The 15,674-nt window shown below is 42.9% G+C and overlaps 1 pseudogene; it reads left to right on the top strand.

Moving 5' to 3' along the window:
* Positions 1 to 13,151, top strand: part of LOC136526728 (pyrophosphate--fructose 6-phosphate 1-phosphotransferase subunit alpha-like) — a 63,111-nt pseudogene extending 49,960 nt beyond the window's left edge.
* The last annotated feature ends 2,523 nt before the right edge of the window (positions 13,152 to 15,674 follow it).

Here is a 15,674-nt window from a genome sequence, read left to right as displayed (position 1 = left end):
AAGATTCAACATGTTCAACAACTGAGTGTTGCAGAAATGCGTATGTTGCGATGGATTTGTGGTCACACAAGAATGGACCGAGTTCGAAATGATGATATACGTGATCGCCAAGAGGTAGCACCAATTGAAGAAAAGCTTGTCTAACATCGGTTGAGGTGGTTTGGCCATATCCAAAGGAGACCTTCGAGGCACCAGTGCATTGTAGAGTCCTAAACCAAGCTAATAATATGAGGAGAGATAGAGGAAGACCGAAATTAACATGGGAGAGACAATAAAAAGAGATTTGAAAGCTTGGGATATATCTAGAGATCTATGTTTGAATAGAAGTGCTTGGAAAGCAGATATTGAAGTGCCTGAACTGTGACTTGGGACTCTTGGTGGGTTTCAACTCTAGCCTACCCCAACTTGCTTGGGACTAAAAGGCTATGTTGTTGTTGTTGTTGTTGTATAGTATTTAGCTGGACAATAGCTGCCTGAGTTCACAATTTGTCTGTGAAACTCAAGTTTTAGACACTCACAATTTTAATCTGCATTATTATTATTTATATTTTTATTTATTAAAAAGATAAAACATATCCGTGCATCATGTTTCTGAGAAATTGACGTCCGTGTATCTGTATCCTTCCGATATCGATACACTTATCCGTATCCATGCTGCTTAAGCTGCCTGAGTTCACAACACAAGTGTTTGATTCTGGGCAGCAAATCATTGATCCATTGCACAAAATTCATGTAATCTTCTTGATTGAAGCATATCTCTTTCTAATGTTTTTCCTTCTATAGTATTTAATGTGTGCATGGGATGCAGGGTTGGCGTTGTCTTCAGTGGGAGGCAATCCCCAGGAGGGCACAATGTTATATGGGGCCTCTATGATGCTGTAAAGGCTCACAACTCAAACAGCAAAATTATTGGTTTTCTTGGTAAGCAAATAGGGTTACTTAAGGTGAAAATTATGATTTAGCCAAGATAATAGATTGGCAACTTCTGTCACTTGCATCTCTTGTTGTTCGAGCAAACTGTGCAAGTTAACTAGGTTATAAGGGCGATGTATTCTGCTTTTGTATGATGCATTAACTGTTGGAAGTTTATAATTGCACTTCACAACACCTTTTTATCAACCAAATCATGAAAATTTCTCAATTTGGTGACAGGTAAAATTTTAAAACCATTATTGAGGTTGCCACATAGATTGTATTAGGTTTTCAGTGGTATCAACAATACCTAGCTACATTCTATTAAAATATATATAAGAAATAGATACATGCTTTGTGTCTTACTAGGTCCAATTGACATTTTACATGCATGGTTGATGGTGAACATAGAATGGATCCTTTATGTGCTCCACCTATGACTTATTTCTGTCTATGTGTTGATCCAGGAGGAACTGATGGATTATTTGCACAGAAAACTATGGAAATCACCGATGAAGCTCTTTCATCCTATAAGAATCAAGGTGGTTATGACATGCTTGGTCGGACAAGGGATCAGATCAGAACAACTGAGCAGGTAAAGGCAGCAATGGCTACTTGCCAGGCATTGAAGCTGGATGCTCTTGTTATAATTGGAGGTATTGTTTGTTTTGTTTGTTTTCTGAGTTTTATCTATGATTTAGATCAGATACAAGCTCATAATGTCTTTCTTTGATCTTTAATTAAAGGTGTCACATCCAACACGGATGCTTCTCAGCTTGCTGAGACATTTGCTGTGTTGAAATGCCCAACAAAGGTTGGATGATATTTGCTTTGCATTTTTAGTTCCTCGATCATTTCGAACAGAAACCTGTATTTTTCATATGTAAACAATCTGACAATAACTTTTCGAGCAGGTAGTTGGTGTTCCTGTAACTCTGAATGGAGATCTCAAGAACCAATTTGTTGAAACAACAGTTGGTTTTGATACCATATGCAAGGTAAAGAATTTCATAAATCAAACTATGGAGTTGAATCCTTCATCCTGCATGTATGCTGTAGCTCATTTGCCATTACATTTTCTTATTAATTCCCTAATACTTCTTGGTCACCTTTGCAACATCACAAGTGTGCTTACCAAGGTAGATAAGGAGTAATTTTGCCAATATTTTGTTGTAGTTTAACATATACAGAATTTAGTGCTACAGTTGTGTTGCGTTCTCTAATCTATTGTAGTATTTATTGTAATAAGTTTGAGTTTTGATGGTTTTATAATCTCTACCTTTCTGTCAGGTGAACTCGCAGTTAATAAGCAATGTATGCACAGATGCTCTTTCTGCTGAAAAGGTTAGATACACCAGATATCATCCTAACATACATTTGGTTATTGAGAACGCTTTATTGGTTCTATGGGCAGGAAAGAAGTACGATATTCCATTATAGATATTTACAAAATAAAAACTTATTTCTGCTCTTGAGAAGAAACAGTACAACCAACCTTTTCAATTTGAACTGTGATTGGAAGATGCCATTGCTGGATCACTGTTTTAACACTGCAGCATTCACTCTAATTGGGCGGTCACTTTCTGGGATCTATCAACTGAGCTTAGCTTATGGAACTTAAATTATTCTGTCGGAGCTTTAAATATCATAACTTAGAATTAGTGTACGCAAGTTATGATATTTAAAGCTATGACAGAATAATAGAATTAGTGTACACAGTTTATTTTGAATTTATTTTATTTTATCATATACCACATACTGACATCCCTACATAGGCTCCGTTCGCTGGTCTGAAACTTGGCTGAAACTAGCTGAAAAATACTGTTCCGGCTGAATTATTGTGAGAGAAAAACACTGTTCCGGCTGAAAAAAGAAGCCGAACAAGCCATTTTTAAGACAAGCGAACGGAGCCATAAAATTGATGATTTTCTGATACAAATAAAATTTGTGCCCATTATTTGTATTTCTTAGCCATCATAAATCTCATTTTGTTTCTTATTCTCAGTATTACTATTTTATTCGGCTGATGGGACGGAAAACATCTCATGTGGCATTGGAATGTGCTCTTCAATCACATCCAAATAGAGATAATTCCTTATTTAACACCAGACAAATCCCCGCCGCTGCGGCCAGAGCCCCCTCCCTCCTCCGACGAGCCGCGCCACCCTCCTCCTGCCTGCTCCGACGAAGAGGAGCGGTACCTGGAGGCGCCGCTGGCGGACATGGGCTTCCGGCGCGCGCGCGGTCGGGCCGCTGGCTCCCATGGCCGACGCCAAGGGCAACCACAGCAGGGAGGCGAACGTAGCCGCGGCCGAACTATGCGCGTGGCTCAACGGGTTCGCCGAAGCCTCCGTCGTGTACGTCTGCTTCGGGAGCATGGCGGTGCTGCAGGAGCCTCACGTGGCAGCGATGGCCGCCGCGTTGGAGCGGACGAGGGTGGCCTTTGTGTGGGCGGCCGGCCACGCGGCGCCGCTCCCGGCGGGTTCGGGAGCGCGTGGCGTGGCGGGCGGCAGGGGCATGGGGGTCCATGTGTGGTCACCGCAAGTGGCCGCGCGTGGCACCGCGCGGTGGGGTGGTTCGTCACGCACTGCGGGTGGAACTCCGTGCTCGAGGCCACGGCCGCAGAGGTGGCCATGCTAGCGTGGCCGATGACGGCCGACCCGGTTCGTGAACGTGCCGCTACTCGTGGATGAGGGTCGCGTGGGTGCTCGACGACGCGGTGAACGGTCGGCGGTGGGGCTAGGTTGGGCAGGTCAGGTGAAGGAGCTCGCGGATGAGGCGGCGGCGGCCGTGCGCCAGGCGACGACTCGTGGCGCGAGCTGGCGCGGGAGCTGCGGCCGTCCGTCCCCGCCGCTGCGGGTCGGCGGCGGAGGGAGGGGGCTCGCCGGTGGAGGGAGCGAGGGGAGGGCGCCGTGGGTCGTCGGAGTAGGCAGGAGGAGGGTGGCGCGGCTCGTCGGAGGAGGGAGGGGGTTCCGGCCGCAGCGGCGGGGACAGCCGGCGGCCTTCTCCTGAGGTGGCGCGGCCACGCGTATGCGGAGGCGGTGGCCGCGGGCTGGAGGAGGAGAGGAGGGAGATGGATGGTGGGGCCCACAGGGGCAAAATCGTCTTTTCAGAACGCATTTAACGGTTCTCGGATGGAAAATGCAACGGAGTGTCGTATAAGGAATGAAAGTTGAACTCAGTGTCAAATAGAGAATGAATTTTTTTTAATCACCAAGAAAGGAACGGGTCATTTGTCTGGTGTCAAATAAGGAATTATCTCGGGAATCCTGCTGTCCCATTGTATATGCCTGGTTAATTTATATACAAAAAAATTCATCTCAACTGAACTATGTTCAGGTTATCCTAGGCGAGGAGGTTGCTGCGTCAAAACTTACAATATTTGATATTACAAAACAGATATGTGATGCTGTGCAGGCAAGACCTGAAAAAGGTAGGAACTACTACTATGTGATCGTAACAGAGTCCCTGTAGTCATTATCAGGTGCACGTGCACCTAAGTACCATGTCGGGTGCAATTATTCCTGATGATGATATTTTCTTGCGCAGACAAATATCATGGAGTTGTACTTATTCCTGAGGGTCTTGTTGAGAGTATTCCCGAACTGTATGCTTTGCTCCAGGTTTGTTTCACCACCTTAATGATGAGTGCTGGTTTTATATTCTTTAAAAGCATTTCTGAGGTGACCTAATTCTTTCAGGAAATTCATGGACTACATAATAAAGGTGTTTCCGTTGAGAACATCTCTTCTCATCTTTCACCTTGGTCAGCTGCACTATTTGAATTTTTGCCTCCATTCATTAGAAAACAGGTACAATTTCTTTTTTCAGCGCTTATTTTCAGGAACCTGTAATTTAGCCAAGTTACTGCTGCTTCAATAATGTTGTTTACATCACGCAGCTGCTTCTCCATCCTGAATCTGACGATTCAGCTCAACTGTCTCAGGTACTATGGCATTCCCACATTTTAATGATGTTCACTAACAGCTCATTGCACATTCTTTTTGTACAGAAACTTTATCTGTCTATCTTTCAGATTGAGATGGAGAAGCTTCTAGCACAATTGGTTGAGACTGAAATGAACAAACGCCTGGTAAGCTATTTGCAGACTTGCACACAACTATTTCTCAATTTGATTTGTAAAACAAGCACTAAATTTGCCATTGCACATTGTTGGGCTTCTCTTACAGAAGGAAGGCACTTATAATGGAAAGAAGTTCAATGCTATTTGCCACTTTTTTGGATACCAGGCCAGGGGTGCCCTGCCTTCTAAATTTGACTGATTATGGCTACGTAGGTTTGCATTCACTTTCACTTTTTTTTCTCAGAAAATCGCTATGCTGTTAAATCTCCATTGAATTGTTTTGTTTTAGGTTCTTGGACATGTATGTTATCACTGAAGGGACCGTGACGCTTAAGAGGGAGGTTGAATTAGGCAACTTAAAAATCTAACTCTAAACTATGGCCATTTTTTCTAACCCTAGCAAAACCTATGCAATAGATAAACTATCTAAATGTGCAACTACGGTTTTGCTAATGCGTTGTTATCTCTACCGCAAACGAAGTAATGTAAACAAAGTAAATGCGGAAGCTAAAGAGCAAGGTAGAGATATGCAAACTCCCGTCGACGACTCCGGTATTTTTACCGAGGTATCGAGAAGCACGCAAGCTTCCCCCTAGTCCTCGTTGGAGCCCCTCGCAAGGAATCCCTCGCAAGGAATCCCTCGCAAGGGCCAAGCTCTCGGTCGGGTAACTCCGTAGATAGCCTCGGGCCTTCCCCACGCGCAAGTGGGTCTCCGACGTGTCTTCTGGCAAGCCTCTCCCAGATGCTCCCCGCCGTCTTCACTATCAAGCTTCCGACCAAAACGCCGCGGGCCTTGTTCCCTCTGGTACATGGTGGCGGCCACACCACAAACACGGTTGGTGTGATCTCGCAAGACTACAAGCCCTTCCGATGTACAACAATGGTGCTTGCAAGCACCGAGTGGTAAGAGGTATGCAAACCTCACTAAACACTAGGCCTAAACCTAGAGCAAGCGCATAAGCGGGGGTCTAATCAACCTAAGCACTTCGCAAAGCACCTACGCTAATCACCTAATAAAACACTAAGCACTATGCAAGTGGAGATCACTAAAATAGTGTATCAACACCCTTGGTATGTTTCCTCAGCTCCACACTACTCAAATGGCCGGTTTGGGGTCTATTTATAAGCCCTACTGAGAAAGTAGTCATTGGGGACGAAATCTCACTTTTCTCCTACTGACCAGACGCTGAACTCGTCCTGACCGGATGCGTCCGGTCGTCCTGACCGTTGGAGCCTCGAACACTTGATCGGACGCTGCCAGCGTTCGGTCACCTGACACCGGACGCGTCCGGTCGCTGCTGCCCTGCGTCCGATCGGTTGCCGCCAGCGTCCGGTCGCCTATCTACCAAGCCACAATCGGGGCGTCCGGTCCAGCATCCGGTCGTTACTGCCAGTGTCCGGTCCAGCGTCCGGTCACTTCTGTGAGCTCGTTTCTTCGCGATCCTGCGCATGGCTTGGTTCCTATCTTCATGCTTGGACTTTGCTTGATATCTTGGGTCTTCTCTTGTGCTCCTAAGGTCTTGCTTATGGTGTTGATCATCGGATCATCACGTCGTCTTTGTCCAAGTCACGTCTTGCACCCTATTGAACTATAAAACAATCACTTGCAAATTCATTAGTCCAATTTGGTTGTGTTGGTCATCAAACACCAAAATCCAAAGTAAATGGACCTAGGGTCCATTTTCCTTACAATCTCCCCCTTTTTGGTGATTGATGACAACACAACCAAAGCAAGCAAATAATAATTTTTTTGAAATTTAAAACTATCTACTTGCTAGGATGCAATGCAAGGGACAAGATTATATGATGCTAAAAGATACTCTATGTAAGATACTACATGCATACTTATCTTGCCCTTGCAAATGTCCCCATGTGCCATTATGAATTTAAGCCTTACTTTCTATAAATTCTCCCCATTACTTAGACTAATCCATAATCCACTGTCCTCCCTTTCTCGGACCATTACCATTTGTAGACCAATAGGTCCTATAAATGATGCTTGCTTTTGGTCCTCTAAATTCTCTCCCTTTGGAATCAAACACCGAAAAGGAAGACATTAGTAGCACAAGGGAGGGTCAAACTTTGTGATTCTTTGTATGTAGAGTGGAATAGATCATAAAATTTGACTCTCACATTATATAGACTAAGCTCCCCCTAAATATATGCATACATATGGTAAAAAAGCAAAGCATATGCATAATTGGCAAATTATTTCTCAAGGGAATTTAATCTATATAATGCATGGAGAAAGCATATAGATATCAAAAATGAAATCAATATGATGATATCGGTTTAGAAATACCACATGTGAAAACCAATTTGATTTCTACCACTTGCAATAGGTGGTGGATACATGAAGTATGATGCTTAACTTCCGGGACTCCATTTTCCTTGCAATGAGACTACTACACATATGATAAGTTTGAAAAGGTGTTAGTCTCAAAGCATCCAACTTGTAGAATAACCTTCCCCTAAATTTGTGCACACAGGTGTGGAATTCTTATAGGAATCATGCACATTGATTTTAGAATCAAAATACCACTTGAAAGATGACATCAAATGAATATGAGAATCATTTTTGAAGATGATATTCGGGAGAAATTATCTACAATTTGGACTTTGGCACATATTAGATGAACAATTAAGAGACAAGCTATGTGCTGTGCTCCTAAGCAATTTTAAACCATGTAGGTTTGCTCCAAGGGTTAAGAATGAAACCGAGCAAGCCTACTATAAGATATACCTAGTGTATGCATGACAAAAGATATAAGTATGCAAATGCAAATCTAGGCATTAAGAGTAACTAGATGCTTAAAGATCCAATTAAACAAAATATTACTAGAAGGAAGTACCAATTGAAAGTAATAACATCTAGTCACCTAACATGGGAAAAGGAATTTGGGTCCATAATATTCACTAACCCACTTGGCAATGACTTTGTCCATCATGATGCTCCCCATGAAATGCACCCAAACTTTGCCAAGTCTCCAAATTCCCCGAAAGTCTATTGGACTTCTCATTTTCCTTTTGGGATCCAAACCTTCTTGATGCTTTTCATGTTGGAGATGATTTCCTTTGGCACCCAAAAACATTTGACCCTATTATTGGCTTGCTTGTTCACCTTGATGGCCACCACCTTGTTATTTTTCTTTTTCTTCAAAAGATAGGGTGTGGAGGCCTTTTTGTCCACCTTGTTGGTGTAGGTGTTGGAGAGCTTGCTTGTTTGCTTTTTCTCCTTCTTCTTTGCTCCTCCCCCATTCTTCACCTTGTACTCATAGGACTTGTGACCTTTCTTGTGGCTCACGTAACAAACCACGGTTTGTCCTTCATCAAGCTTCTTCACTCCCTTGACGGTGTTATCTTGATGAAGTTGTGTTTGCTTCGCCTTGCCTTTCACTTGAGTCAAGTCCTTGGTGAGGCGAGCTACTTCTTGCTTGAGTTGCTCATTCTCCTTTGCAACCTCTTGTGTACATGTATCTACAATAACTTTCTCAACATAAACTTGGTTGCACAAAGGTGAGTCTAAACACAAATCATTACAAGAAGTAGAGGCATCCTTCTTAGATATGTTAACCATAGAACTTTTCTTGTTAGATGCCTTGGTGGGGATTGTACTAACACCTTCAAGATTAGCAACTCTATTAGTTAGCTCATCACAAAGTTTGCACATGGTTTCCATTTTTACAAGCAAACTTTTATAAGCATCTTGTGAGCTAGCTAACTTTTCTTTTAATTTTTCATTTTTCTTTGCAAGTTGCTCATTATTGATTGTGCATTCATTTGTTGTTGCACTAGCCTTAAGTTGCTTAATTTTAGTAGATAGTTCAACATTGAGATTAGCAAAGTTCTCATATTGTTCAAGCAAAGTTTTGTATGCTTCTTGTGAACTATTTATCTTTTCTTTTAAACTTTTGAGCTTCGTTTGTTGACTAGTATAAACTTTAGCATAATTAAGATTTTGTTGCACAATTTCATCATAAGAAGGCATATCATCATCACTATCACTCTCACTAGAGGATGAGCTTTCGTTACCTCGTGCCATAAGGCACACACGAGAAGAGGTTGATGATGAGTGCTTGCGGCCTCACCTCTTGTGATGGTGTTCTTCTTCACTTGAAGAATCATCCCATGATCTTATTGATATGAGGGCTTGGTTCTTGCATGCCTTCTTCTTTGTCTTGGGTGTGGGTTTATTTGGACAAACTTCCACAAAGTGCCCCAACTTGCCGCATTCATAGCATCCTCTCTTTCTTTGCTTATTTCTTTGATTGGTGAAAATGAGATCTTGAATTTAGATGGGCACACCCTTGACATTGAGCCTTTGGATCATCTTCTCTACCTTGTTAATTAATTTGATTGATTCTTCATCAAGGTTGGAGGTGGAGGAGGAAGATTGATCATCATCGCTTGAATCTTCATCATCATCATCATTCTCATCTTCTTCTTCATCTTCACTTGAGGAGCTTGAGCTTGAGCTTGTCTCAACTTGCTTGCCCTTCATCTTCTTTTTCTCGCTACATGCGAGAGCTTTGCCTTTGCTTGATGAAGAAGCTTCTTCTTGACCCATCTTGCGTGACATTTCAAATGCCACTATCTTGCCAACGACTATGCCCGAGGTCATGGTGCTCAAGTCCTCCATATTGTGAAGGATGGTGATGATGCTTGCATATTTCTTTTGTGGTAGCACGGAGATGATCTTCCTCACGATGTCCGCATCATCTAGCTTTATTAATCTTATTGAATGGAGCTCATTGATAATTAGATTCAACCGATAATACATATCACGAACAAGCTCATCATCATTCATTGTAAAGGAGTCATAATTTTGTTTAGCTAGAGAATGTTTTTGCTCACAGACATTACTTGTGTCGTCATGGAGCTCTTGGAGTTTTAACCAAATTTCATGTGCCGTATTTAAAGTGAACACTTGGTTAAACACATCCATGCTAAATGATTCAAACAAGTAATTTTTAGCTCTAGCATTGAAATGCATTTCTTTTTCATCACTCTTTGTAGGTTTTTTAGGATTCTTATGGGTTTCATCCCATCACGAGTAACTCTCCATACACCCAAATCAACCGCCTCAAGGTAGCACGCCATTCTAGCCTTATAGTAAGGGAAGTTAGTGCCGTCAAAATGCGGAGGCCTAGAGGTATCCATCCCAACCACTCTAAGTAGCGTCGACTCAACGGTGGTTAAGCCAAAGGTCCAAATTGAGCCAACCGGCTCTGATACTAATTGAAGGGACCATGACGCCTAAGAGGAGGGGGTGAATTAGGCAACTTAAAAATCTAACTCTAAACTATGGTCTCTTTTTCTAACCCTAGCAAAACCTATGCAATAGATAAACTATCTAAATGTGCAACTACGATTTTGCTAGTGTGTTGCTATCTCTACCGCAAATGAAGTAATGTAAACAAAGTAAATGCGGAAGCTAAAGAGCAAGGTAGAGATATGCAAACTCCCGTCGATGACTCCGGTATTTTTATCGAGGTATCGCGAAGCACACAAGCTTCTCCCTAGTCCTCGTTGGAGTCTCTCGCAAGGAATCCCTCGCAAGGGCCAAGCTCTCGGTCGGGTAACTCCGTGGATAGCCTCGAGCCTTTCCCACATGCAAGTGGGTCTCCGACGTGCCTTCCGGCAAGCTCTCCCAGATGCTCCCCGCCATCTTCACTATCAAGCTTCCGACCGAAACGCTGCGGGCCTTGTTCCCTCCGGTACACGGTGGCGGCCACATCACAAACGCGGTTGGTGTGATCTCGCAAGACTACAAGCCCCTTCGATGTACAACAATGGTGCTTGCAAGCACCAAGTGGTAAGAGGTATGCAAACCTCACTAAACACTAGGCCTAAATCTAGAGCAAGCGCATAAGCGATGGTCTAATCAACCTAAGCACTTCGTAAAGCACCTACACTAATCACCTAATAAAACACTAAGTACTATGCAAGTGGAGATCACTAAAATGGTGTATCAACACCATTGGTATGTTTCCTCAGCTCCACACTACTCAAATGACCGATTGGGGGTCTATTTATAAGCCTCACTGAGAAAGTAGCCGTTGGAGACGAAATCTCGCTTTTCTGCTACTGACCGGACGCTGAACTCATCCTGACCGGACGTGTTCGGTCGTCCCGACCGTTGGAGCCGCGAACACTTGATCGGACGCTGCCAGCGTCAGGTCACCTGCCACCAGACGCGTCCGGCTGCAGTTTCGCCGCTCTGGAACCTCTCTATACTCGATCGGACGCTGCTGCCCTGCGTCTGGTCGGTTGCCGCCAGCGTCCGGTCTAGCGTCCGGTTGCCTGTCTACCGAGCCATAATCGGAGCGTCCGGTCCAGCGTTCGGTCGCTACTGCCAGTGTTTGGTCCAGCGTTCGGTCACTTCTGTGAGCTCGTTTCTTCGCAATCCTGCGTATGACTTGGTTCCTATCTTCATGCTTGGACTTTGCTTGATATCTTGGGTCTTCTCTTGTGCTCCTAAGGTCTTGCTTATGGTGTTGATCATCGGATCATCACGTCGTCTTTGTCCAAGTCACGTCTTGCACCCTATTGAACTATAAAACAATCACTTACAAATTTATTAGTCCAATTTAATTGTGTTGGTCATCAAACATCAAAATCCAAAGTAAATAAGTCTAGGATCCATTTTTCTTACAATCACATCATAGCAGCTGGTTTGAACGGCTACATGGCCACTGTGACCAACCTTAAGAGTCCAGTAAACAAGTGGAAATGTGGCGCTGCTCCCATTACTGCAAGATTTTTGATAATTGAAGTCCTTTCTTAAATGAATCAGCTTTTCCTCGTTAACAGTCTAATGATGACCGTGAAGAGATGGTCACGTGGTCCTGCCACGTGTCAAATCGGTAAGCCTGCTGTCCACATGGCGAGTGTTGACTTGAAAGGAAAAGCATACGAGCAAGACCCTCTTTAGATTCTAAAAATTTTCACCATAAAGTATCACATTAAATTTTACGGTACATGCATGGAGTACTAAATGTAGATGAAAAACAAAACTAATTACACCGTTTGGTGAGAAATCGTGAGACGAAACTTTTAAACATAATTAGTCCATAATTAGACACTAATTGTCAAATACAAACGAAAGTACTACAGTAGCCAAAACCAAAAATTTTTGCCAACTAAACGTGTCCTAAGTACGAAAGTATATCTATTCTATTTAGCCATCACTTCTTTCTATGGGCTTTGGGATTTTGTCCTTTTCTTCTACATCTGTCGAATGTTGAATGCCGAATGCTCATCTGCTCTCGTTGTTTTTCACGGAGGCCGTATGGATCCTGAAATTGAATTCATTTTACTAATCATAATTTAGATACATGTTACTTAAGCTAATATGGATCTATATAGGTTATATTTGTATATTATTATTGGCTATAGAAGAGATACTTATATGTTGCATTTCTACCGTAGGGAAACGAGCGTGTTATAAGTTGTAAAGTAGAAACATAGCATGGTGATCTATAGAATCAATTTTTATCTTCCACCCTATGAATTTAAGATAGACTTATATGTGAACTTTGGAAAGCGATGGGATCTCAAATTCCATATCAAATAGCATAGTTTCTTTTCTCGAAAACGCAGCAGAAACCAAATAGCATAGTTTATTAAGTAGATTTTAATTTCTTTAAATAAAAAAAATCCAAACGGCCCTAAATTTTCTTTGTTTTCCAGGCTGTTTAGACAAAACTCTTCCAGCTTCGTGATGGAAGACATCTACCGAAACCCTGGGCCACTTCAGTTCGAAGGGCAGGGTGCTAATACAAAGCCGATTTCATTATGCGTTGAAGATCGGAACTACATGGGAAGAATCAAGCAGTTGCAGGAGTACTTGGAGAAGGTACTTTACTGACTTTGTTAATTGACTTTTCACCATTTCAAAACCGATACAGAGCGTTGGTTGACCATTTCTTTTTTTGCTTCTCCCTGTGTTTGCTTGTCCGCAATGAAGGTGAAAAGCATTGTGAAGCCCGGGTGCTCGCAGGATGTCCTTAAAGCAGCGCTAAGCGCCATGGCTTCTGTGACGGAAATGTCTTCCCCGTCTTTTAGTAGCCAGGCGACCATCTGAAGGCCAAACTGAAGATGTCATATGCTGGGCTCTCATGTCCCAGACATATTTCTGTTCTTATTACTGTATTGTCTGCCTTTCTGAAACTACCGTATGATAGGTCCCTTGCTCAATATCTGCTTAGGGTGTGTTTAGTTGTGGAGGTAAAAATTTTTGGGTGTCACATTGGATGTGTCGGAAGGATGTCGGGAGGGGTTTTTGGATACTAATAAAAAAACAAATTACAGAACCCATCAGAAAATTGCGAGACAAATCTAATGATACTAATTAATCGGTCATTAGCACATGTGGGTTACTGTAGCACTTAAGGCTTTTCATGGACTAATTAGGCTTAAAAATTCGTCTCGCGATTTTGCCGAGAACTGTGCAATTAGTTTTTTTTCTACATTTAGTACTCCATGCATGTGTCCAAACATGCTCTTTTACTGTAGGAGGCAAATTTTTTTGGAAACTAAACAGGCCCTTAGTTATCGGGTCTTTCTCATCTGAGTATGCTAGGCATGTTAGTGAGTTGATTGAGATTCATTAAAATAATCTGTGCATAATTCAAACCGGTTACAATTACAATATTGTAAGTGGTTAGAGCATCTCCAGCACTACTATCTAAAATAGGTCTCCGACTTTTATATTTTGGTATGATTGTTGTTGTCGTTGTTTCCTCTAGCAACACTATCTAAAACAAGCCCCCCCCCCCCCCCCCCCAAATTCATCATAATAGAGAATGACATGTGGAATCCGCATGTCGTCCTCTTCCTCCTCTCATCACTATAGAAAAACTCGGCCATCGGTGGGGGAAGGAGAATTGCTGACTCGGCCATCAGTGGGGGACACGGAACTGCTGACTCTGCCATCGGTGGGGGACGGAGAATGGCCGATTCGGCCATGGGCAGGCCACAGGGGACGGGGACGTCTAACTCAACCATCGGCGTGGCAGGGAAGGGCCGCATGCCACCTGCGGGGCAGGGACACTGGCCACCGTAGGGGACGGTCCGGTGCATCTGGAGAAGCCCACCGTCGGGGAGGTGCCACAGGCCGCAAGCCACCGTGGGGAACGGTCATGGAGGCGGTGGATCTGAAGTCGTGCACCGGCTGTGGTGTGTGAGCACGGGGAGGGAAAAACTGCCAACAGAAATTTAGGTGCCCATTTGTTGGGCCAACAGAAGTGGATAGTGGGAGGGTTGTGGATTTTTTTGCTCCACTAATAAAAATAGAGTAGGGGCCCTGTTTAGGTAGTCTGCTGAAAATGCTCTTAGGTATATATATGTTGACTTTTTCTCACTGTCATAGTGTTATTTTGAGATCTTTTTCAGGCATTAATAACATATATATAGGGTTATGATGATCCACTTTCAGTCGCTTGCCAGAGAATCAGTTCCTCTGAGTTTGATTGCATGGTGCATTTGTCATTGATAGGCGGGTCTGACGAGCATCAAGGCTACATGTAGGTGACCAAGACACAGGTAAATTGACTGGAGAGGATCTCATTCTGCTTACCATAGCCCTGTCTCTGCATACAGAATGATGAAAAAGAACGATTAAGCAAAACTGCTCTAACCATATTGCAGCTTTCCTTAGTTCCTTTTTTCGCAAACACACCTAGGCTTCATTAAGAGGAGAAGCAAAATGACTACAACTAAGTCATGGAGGGTTTAGCCGGCACAATTGACAATTTATAGAAAAGACTATTACATACAATCTACAACTAAGCAACCTAGGTGTACATACTGAGTTAGCCATTGTTTTTGAACCTAAAATGAGCGACCGAAGCCGATAAATCCCCGCCATAATCCAGACCTCTACCTCCTCCTTACTATAGCCTCCTCCTTAATCCAAATCGCAGGAGTAATATCATGATGTTGAAACCCATCAAAGACTTCCATTCCACTCCTCCCATAGCAACCAAACTACTAGCAGTACATGACAGTCGAAACCACTTCATCCAGACTTGTGCACGCGTTTCCTACTCGACACCCACCAGTCAACAAACTTGTTGTCCACAGTTGGGACAAGAGGCTGTAGTCATATGGCTCGTAATATCAGGAACCAAACTTCTGTAACACCCTCGGTGTTACGCCTTAAATAAACTATTAAATCATGTCATGAGCATCATGTTTATATAATAATGCATGTGATTGAATGTGTTGATAAATTTCTTATAGCCTAAAATAATCAATAAAAATGTTAAATAAAGATTTATTCAATAACTCATGTTATGTCAAGTAGGGTGGAAAACCAATTTTATTGAACAAAAGTATTATAGAACCAGTGTTATCCTAAACGTTAAATGGTAAACAGTCGGTCACCTACCGTTTAGCCCATTATTCGGACAAAACGGGTGTTTAAACGGAAAAAACGGCCGTTTAAACGGTCAAAACAACCGAGTAAACGGAAACGGTGTACCACCGTGTAGCGTTTAAACGGTGTGTAAACGGGCTAAACGGCCGTTTAGGTGAACAGTGTATAGAACATGTGTGTGACACCTAAATAAGGTTTGAAATACAAACTTTGTAGATGACAATGCAATTCTTGCTGTAGAAAAATAATATGACTAGCTAATATTTTTAATGGCTTGGAAATAAAACTTGAAGTCAA

This window comes from Miscanthus floridulus, chromosome 19, assembly GCF_019320115.1.
Source record: "Miscanthus floridulus cultivar M001 chromosome 19, ASM1932011v1, whole genome shotgun sequence".
NCBI lineage: Eukaryota > Viridiplantae > Streptophyta > Magnoliopsida > Poales > Poaceae > Miscanthus > Miscanthus floridulus.
This window is presented reverse-complemented; position numbering and strand designations above follow the sequence as displayed.